Below are 9082 nucleotides of genomic sequence, written 5' to 3'. Positions count from 1 at the left end.
AACAGATTGGCTTAACAGTTCAACACAAGCCTGTGACTCTCTTTTGTTTGAGAGCAGCATATCTTAAAAGCAAACAAACTTTCTGAAAAATATTGAAATTGTTAAATAACACACAAAATTGCATGAGGCAGTTGTCTCAGATTGAACAAAATGGTTTGAGTTTACCTTAAGTAAGATGTGTTGATGCTTCTGTTTGGAAAATATGTTTTGACTGGATCTGAAACGGATTTTTGTTGGATTCCTTGTTTTAGCTGGTGTATTAAAAATCAATTATTTTTGCAGTAAAATGTGAGAGTAACTTATAGCAGTAGTAGCTTCTCCATTAATCAAAATGAAGTTGCGAAGTGATCTTATCACTGGGCATAGGTACTTATTGATGGGAAATAGCTCATCTCAGGGCAGGAAAGCATTACAACTTTGCTAACAAAGGTGCAAAAAGATCCAAAGATGAAATCAGGTAAGTTTTATCTTGAAGTAAAAGGCAATTACTTAGCAGTGAGCCTTAGAAATTATTATAAAAGCTGCCATGAAAGTGGTGGATTCACTATTTTTTGCAACTTCACAAAGTGAAGCTGTGCTTTGTGGTTTTTGTTGTTGTTGTTTGTTTTTTTAACGTGAGTTAAAGTAATTTCTGAGGAAAAAAGTATCAAGCTAGTCCACATACTGGGGAAGAGTGGCTGGATGCAGGAGTTCTGGCTGGTTTAGCAGTTTGCAGATCTTCCATATTTATCCTTTTCTTCTTGGGTCTTGAGGACAATGTGTTGCCTGCATTAACTTCAACATAATGCTAAAATGTGCAGCTCTCCTTTGAGACTAATTCAAATCCTTGTTTATGTTTCAGGAGAGCAGCTGTTTGTTTGCATTGGTTGGGAAGGATTTCTGTTTTCTCAGTGTACAGCCAACCAACTCTATCCTACTTTTTCCTTTCCTCCTGAAGCAGTTGGAAGATTGGATGGATTGACGCAGAGCATGCTTTTCCTAAGCCGTCTGGCTGACGTGTCTTGCTCGTCGTCTACTTGGGGTCATACTGATCATTGTGTTTGGGGAAGACATAACTTCTCTGCGTCAGATTGGCTGAGAACTTGGGAGTTTTGATCTTTGCCCCATATGCTTAGTCTGTCAGGGGCATCTTGCAGAAATCTCAAGCACAAGTAGCACTTCACCTGTGCTTTCACAGTAACACTGTGCTCTGAAAAACATCCTTTAAGCTAAGATATTTATCTTTGGTACAGGTGCTGCTTCACTACATGAGAGAACATAGTGGTCGTCTCTTGCCTTGAGCTCTGCGAAACTCTGCTTTGAACAACATTATGGGAAGATGGGGAAAATACCCTTTGCCAGAGGGTTTCAGAGATGCTTGCTGATAACAGGGCTCAAAAAACTTGCTCTCAAACATAGGCATGAATGCTTCAGTGATCACAGATTCTTTCATCCCCTCTTCTTCTGTCTTCTTGCTCCTCCTCCTCAAATCTGCCTCAAAGGGGGCTGATGAATGCTTGGTACAATATGGTGAAACAAGTGACTGAGCCCTGGGAAGGATTTATGAATTTAAGTTGAGAGACAGTCTCTAGGTATCCTGTGGGGAAACTTTGGTGTCTGGAGAAGGGCTTTCTGGATCCTCAAATCATAGACCGCTGCAGATTGATTTGTTCCCTTGTGTGATCGGTGTTACAAGACCTCTCTGCTGTCACTGTGTTTCCTTGGCTCTTTCTGATGCTTCATTCAAAAAGATAACAAGAATTTAAAATTCTTGTTATATCTGAGGAATTTGCCCAAACAGTAAAGATATATGCTTGCAGCCAGCATCACACACTTCAAGTTCTGTTGTGTTTCTACACGCTTTCTTGGCTTTGGGTGTTTTAATGTGAAAGTAGAGAGATGCATTAAACACCCTGTGATAAAAGAATGTTCTTATTTCTTCTTTGTTTCTCCTAGATGTCTGCTCTAAACTTTCCCCTGTCAACCATCTTGAAAGATTACACAAATGGATAGATATTTTGAGATTATAATGTCCTATCACAACACATCAATTTACTGACAGCTTACAACGTGTCATGTCATGTATCATTTCTACTGATGTAAAAGAATAAAGTGTAATGAAGACAAATAGAAATTTGTCTATTTGTATAGACAAGTAACACAGTACTTTGAAATTCTTTAAGAGAAGAAAGAAAAGGAGGGCTCCAAAAGGTACTGGTGAGGTTAAGAGGAAAAGGCCAGCAGGAGATGGCTCACCCCGTTTCACCTGGTGTTTTTCTTCCCAAAGACCAGCTGGTGGAAGATGAATACAATCAACAGTTTCCAAACTGCCACTGAAGCTCTTACCTTCTGTGTGGTGGAAGTCTGATTTGCTACCCTGTAAACAGCTAGATGTCTGGGAGGCAACTTCTCTGCTGGGTGAGTTCAGAGGGGCTGTAAATCTGTTAAGGAAAGATCATGAAAGGGAGGTGTGTAAAAGGCCACAACCACCTCTGGGGTTTCCTGCTGCTGTGTGCTCCTGACCTCCATGTATCATCTGGGAGTGTCTATGAGGCCACCAAGTACCAACCACATCTGCCAGATGGAGTGAGGCTCTGCAGAAAGTCATTACTACACTCACCTCTCCTCTGGAAAAGAATTGTCCTGGCCCTGGCTGCTCCTTTTGATGATCTTAGAAGATAACTAACATGCATAGTCCTAACAGTCATCCAGCCCTCCTAACTTTGTGAGAAAAATGAAATGGTTTTTTACCATCGCTATAAAAAGAAAACCACTAGCACATCTCGTACCTAATTTCTTGTTTAAATTTGTCTTCAGCTACTGGTCAGTATTCTACCTTTCTCTTCTCTTTTAAGAGATTGCCAATATTTTCTGTTTAGCATGCCTCTTCCTCACCATCGCAATTGCTCCTTGATTTGTTGTTAAAGGCATTGTGCTCATTGCCTTTGTCCCTGTACAGCTCTCAGATTTTTTAATAGGTTTTATTTTTCGCACCCATTTTTCAACATCCTTCAAGAAAACCAGCCAAAGGAAGTGCATGTGTTTGGGATTAGTATAAAGTGCATGAAATACAGATGCAATGTCACCTCCTTTTCTTCCTAATGATGCTATTCTTTATGGATCAAGGCATCTTACCAACTTCTTTTATTATAGCATAGGAGTCTGCATGGAATTGTTTGTTTGCTGTGGCCAGGAGATGTTTGGTTCCGCCCCCCCCCCGCCCCCCATCCTTCAGTTGTGTAAGGCATAGATTGTTCTGACAGGAGGGCATGGCACTCTGTATTTTATTGTGCCACTTATCAAATTTTGTATGCGGTGACTATTTTATATTTATTTCTGAATAATTGATAAAAGTATTTCTAAGGAGAGATTATTGTTAAAGGCACACTCAGACCACAAATACTGTAAATGTGATCTTCTCTGCAGAATGGGAAAGGCTTGCTCTCCCTTGAGTCTGCAACTCAAAAGGTGTGCACGCTTGGGAGCTCGTTAGTCTGGGGCTGGAAACTACCTATAAACCCTCACAAATTTGTTTCAAATTTGCATTGTAAACAATTACTGTATCACTACATTCCATTGCTTTGTCTTTTTAAAAAAGAGAAAATGCATCTAGCTTTGATTTCTGTTTTCTGTTTAATATTTAGAGGAAAGTGAGTCAAATGAATATGGAGTGACTTGAAAATATTCTTAATGTGACACAGTGCCAAAGCCTTGAGAACCACAGACCCTTTGATTCCTAATCTCGGGATCCATTGCCTTGTCTTTCTTATCTCTATTTTCTACTTCAGGCATAATTCAGCTAGAAATTTCTGCATGTCCTTTCATCATCTGTCATGAAAGAGAAGATTTTTCTGTGATCTGCTGCCCGTGAATTTTGTCACGGTCTGGCTGAGCCTCCCTAGTGGATGGTGACCAGATTGTGTTATTTGCACCTAGTGTTTAAATTCTGTAGTGGAGCTGTTGTCTTCAAGCTGAATTCACTCCTCTCTCCATGATGTGGAGCTCCTCAAATGCTCTCTCAGGGGGACATCTTTTTTTCTAGTCCCTTTCCTGTGTCTCAAAGACTGTGTTGAAACATCCTAAAGCATATACATTCTAGCTTACAGTTTAACCCCTTTGGGAGCTTTGTGGCAGTTGAAATAAAGAAGACAGGATTTGCAAAGGAACTTCCCAAGCACAGATACATGGCTTTAAAGAGTGCAGGAGAACTACAGGTCCATGGAAATCAATACCTATCTGAATGCAGCGCTGTCTTCATCCTCCTGAAACAATTCTTCCTGACATTCAATGGATTAAGTCAGCGACCTTCAGTTCTTTGTCTGAGAGTTCACTTTCTTTAATGTTTACTTAACAGTTAGTGCTATCTTTCCTATTTCTTAGCATTTTCTGGATATTTTTTATGCCTCCAATCACTGTGGGATTACTATGGCAAAAAGTCATTAAAAGTCAATGATTTTATGATTTTGTCACACCAGCTGGCTGTCTGCTAGGATAATACTGTTCCAGTTAGATGACCCCAAGAGGACCGCATTTAGCTTTCTGGACTGGGTTTATTCTTGGTTTTAAGCTGAGAGTCTAAGTGCTAATAAAGTTTGAAATGAAAATATTACTGTATTCACTTGAATAAGAACTGTATTCCAAGAATTTACATACCCATGGACTATTAGCAAGTGGTACACTTACCACAGTTATAAATAGCTAATTTTAAAAGAAAATCCTGAAAGAAAACATCCTGGTTACTATTTATGTACTTTATTCATAACATAATCTGATATATATTCTGCAGTCTGTCACAGATGTTTTTCCTAGACAGATGCTATAACTCAATCAAATGTTATGTACTCAGTTGAGAAATTACATATTCCCCCTTTTCTACAGCCTAGCAGTTACAATGGCTAGGTGGAGTCTTCTGACTCTTGTAGTCTTGTAGTTACTAGTATATCTGAGGTATCTTACGTCAGACTTATCAGAGTGTTATATTTTTGACTGTAGAATAACAGTAAAAACACTGGAAAAAACGGTTCATTCTTATTAAAAGACAAACAAGTGAAATAAATCTGCACTCCAAACAAACTAACTAAAGAAAATTGCAGTGTAAACCCATCAGAACCTCCCCAGGCTAGTGGAGAGCTTCTGAGCCATGGACCGCCATTGCTTTGCAGCAGAGCTTGCACTGATGCTAATAGGAATCACGTGCCTGGCAGGAGAACAGACATGTGGTCCTGTAAAACAGCTGCTTGGAGAGACTGGCAGTGTCTTTGTGTTGCTGCGCAACGTTGTGTCATGGCTTGGGGGGGATGGAAAAGACTGTTAAAGAGGTTGTATAGAGGTGGAAGATGAGAAACAAGGAAAAAAGTCATGATGAAGGTAAGAATGAGAGAATGTTTTAATAACTTTTGTCAGGAAGGAAAAGAAATGCTCAGTAGTGTTTGACTTGCCACGTGTGTAGCCCTGAAAAAAACTGGTGATGTTTTTGGAATCAGAAATGAGGGTGCCTGCAGATGAAAACTCCGCACTTCTGAGGGTGAGCAAAAGCTGAAACAATATTTGGATGAAGTGGACAGACTCTGAAAGTTCATGGAGGCAGGACCTGGTTGAAGACCTGAATGACCCCCTGCAGTGCCAGCCCTGATGGACGCTGTCACTGCATCCGGCCGTAGCTCTGCATTGTCTGTTCTCGGGATCCCCCCTATAACTTTGGATATTCATGGTGTAGGTTCATGGCTCAAAAACGGGAGGGGCTGGGAGCATAAGGATGAGTAGGAGAGATCATTAGTTTCCACCATCCATTGAGGGGATTGGCTCAGAAGTTAACCCAGCTAATTCAGGGGTTTCCAGAAAGGTAAATATTCTCAGCAAGAGGATGGCATACTGGGACCTGGTGACAAGAGAAATGCAGGGGATCATGTTGCTTGGTGGTAGTGTGGAAGTAAGATTATAACAGATCACTGGAGCTGCAGTTTGTGAGGTGAAAGAGAGGGTAGGGTAAGCAGAAAAATATTTTCTTTTTTTCCTTGTCTTTTCCTGCTAGGAAAAAGTGAAGGAAGCGATGATCAATTTCACTTCCACCATGGCCTCTCTCCGTGTGCTTTACGCGGGAGGTGTTGCAGCAAAGAAATGCTAAACAATTCAGTGTTGTTTTATTCTATCTTCCAATATTTTATAAGGTGATGTATACACTATGTAAAGCACTGTATGCAATAAATAGTGTGTTGAATATGACTGTAGGTATTGTGGCATGGCAGATGCATGAGAAATGTCATGTAAATACTGATAGAGGAGATGTAAAATGGGAGAATTTATTATAGCAAAGTTAGGTATTGGTCCCCAGGAAGGAATGAAAGCACAATCGCTAGCTGCTGTTCCTCCCATAAAAATGGATTTTCCTGTCTTTTTGTTTTGGATGTTCTTATGTGGTACTATAGATTTTAAAATATCATCCAAGGAGTAAAAGAAGAATTGGGATGTGAGCACTTCACATTTAACCCAAAATTCTTGATATAGAGGCAGTTAGATACAAAGGCTCACCTTTGATTTTCTGAGATTTGTGCTTTGTTTGGACTGCCATACATTTTTTTTTTTTTCAATGAGGTTACCTCAAAAACATGTATTAGAAGTATCTGGTGTTGAGAAAAGGATGGTGGTTACAGTGGCAGTAGCATACGGACTAATGACAAACTGGATTACTGGAAACCTTGCTGATGCTGTAAAATGCTAAGTGAAAGACAGAATGAGAAACAATAGATGGACCATAATTTTATTTGAGTAAATATTTTTTTCCTAACATCACTTTTGCATTTAATCTCTGGATGCTGTGAATTGTTACTGATCTTCTACCGGTGTGAGAAGATGAGTAACAGGTCTCTGGGAGGAAGCTGGCTGACCTCTAGAGAAACCAGTGGAGAGTCACTGTCCCCAGCTAGCTGGCTGAAGGAAGCAATACAAGGTGGACTTCTGAAAAGAAGCTGGGTCTGGTGGGACAGCATGTGTTCCCAGTGCCTGTGCTGTTATCAGTAATTTCATTTCAGGCTTTTTATCATTCTGTGATGCCAAGTTATTAGTGCTTTTCCCCTTCCCAATGCTCTTTCAAGCTGATCAATGAAATGAAAATGTTTCTTTCAGGGTACTAAGGTCCAGCAAAGATGAGCCTGAGAGGCCAGCAATAGCTTCTTCCATCCTTTTCTGGGTGGCATTCGTGGGTAGTTAGAAGGGAGCCCTTCCGGTTCACCTAATCTTTTCACGGAGATTTTACCTCTTAGGCAGCTGCAAAGAGGTAGTTTCATATATTTATCTGCTTGTTCCCAGGCTTTCAAAGGTGATTTGTCATTTTCCATCAAGAGAGAGAGTGGGCACATCCAGACCTGTTGTATTTCTCTGTAAGAACAAGGCAGCTGAATTGAAGAGAAAGCTCTCTTGTAACATTGTGCTGCTGCAGAACTAATGAGCACAGCACAGCCATCCCAGGAATATAAAGCTACTTTGAGGCAGGTGATAACTTTCTTTATAACTTTCTTGTCCTCCAACAGAATTTTAACCTCTGCTAAACTTGTTCAATGTTTTGGCTGTTTGCTCCAGCCACTCTTTAATATCTAAGAGCTCTGGCTGTGGTTTCTCTGCAGAAGAAGAAAAAAAAAATTAATTATTTCATTTTAACCTATTTTTATTTTGACAACACCCTATATTCTGCATTGAAGTCACTGGAGACCATTTTCTGTGAGCACAGATATCTTTCAAGTAGAAGGGATAATATCATCCACTTTTTACTGACTGCAGAATGAGACCTGAAGATTAAAGTCAGTAGCATCAAAAGGATATCCAGCAGCAGAGATAGAGATTGGATACTGTTCTTCAGGTTGACTTTCAATTTCTTTAGCTATGAAATCTTTTTGCTCCTCCTCCAGTTTCCTGCCTCCTTATTGTTAAGTCTTCCTATGTCAGTAACAGATAACCTTGGGTCTTACAGGCAAATGTTCTTTCCACCACAAAAACACAGAGCAGATTTATTCGGTAAAATGAAGAGAAAAAAGTGAATTGGGAAGGTTACATCCAAGGAAGATTCCAACTAGGGACTACTGTGTGTGGAAACCTTGTGGGATGTGGGAGACTGCAGACATTTCAGGAAACACAGCAGTTGGGCAGTTTGAAAGGAATGGTGTGTACTGCCCTTGCATGAGCTGGTGGCTGTAGAATGAAGAAAGTCAATGAAGACAAGATGAAATCTGCAGAAATTAGATGATTAAATGGAATAGTAAGAGTTTTGAAACTTCAGAAAATACAGGAAAAGCCCTGAAAGCTAAATGGCTAGTACAAGGCTGTGGTGGGAAATTCAAGAGGGACTGCTAAGAAGGCTTAGCTGTGCATCAGGAATGGACCCAGGAAAGATGTCTACAGTATGCACCCGTATAAAAGCAAAGGAAATCTTTATGATGTATCAGTGAAAACTGGTATGGAACAGAGAAGCTTAGAAATGTACAAAGCTGTGAAATGAGTACAGAGAGAAAGCAGATGCTCTGCTTCCTCCTGAAGCTGGAGACAGAGTTAGGCAATTGCACAGGAAGATGAGGAATGCCTCTGCAAGATTTCTGTAGCCCCTTTGCCTAGACCTGCATTACTCAACATCTACCTAACGTGATAGTACATCTATAGGAGATTGGGTGTAGCACTGCTTGCTGAAAAACATGTAAGTTCTTTGAAATCTACCTGTGACAGGACAATTAAAATAGGGTTAATGAGCTTGCAGTTCTCTGCAGTCATTTGAGGGATGTAGACTTTTCCATAAATGTTGTAGGAGTGCAGACGCTGAAGGTGGAAACAAGAGTTTTCCTTATCAAGGGATGGAGAATGGCAGAGCGCTTTGATAATGATGTCTCATCTCCACATTACAGTGATGCTGATATAGACTAAAAAGATGCAGCTGCTACATTTCAGGTGATTTGCACAACTGAAAGCAAATTGCAGCACTTTCACAGACATAGCTTAATTTCCCTTTGTGTGTTTGGTTACCGTGCAACAGGGTGAGCCCTTACAGCCTTTCTGATGCGAAGTTTAGCTCAGCACCACTCCTTGCCTAGACCTTGTTGAAGCAATTTTTTTTTTAAATATA

This window comes from Grus americana, chromosome 2, assembly GCF_028858705.1.
Source record: "Grus americana isolate bGruAme1 chromosome 2, bGruAme1.mat, whole genome shotgun sequence".
NCBI lineage: Eukaryota > Metazoa > Chordata > Aves > Gruiformes > Gruidae > Grus > Grus americana.
The sequence above is the reverse complement of the archived record's forward strand: the minus strand, read 5'-3'. Positions refer to the sequence as shown.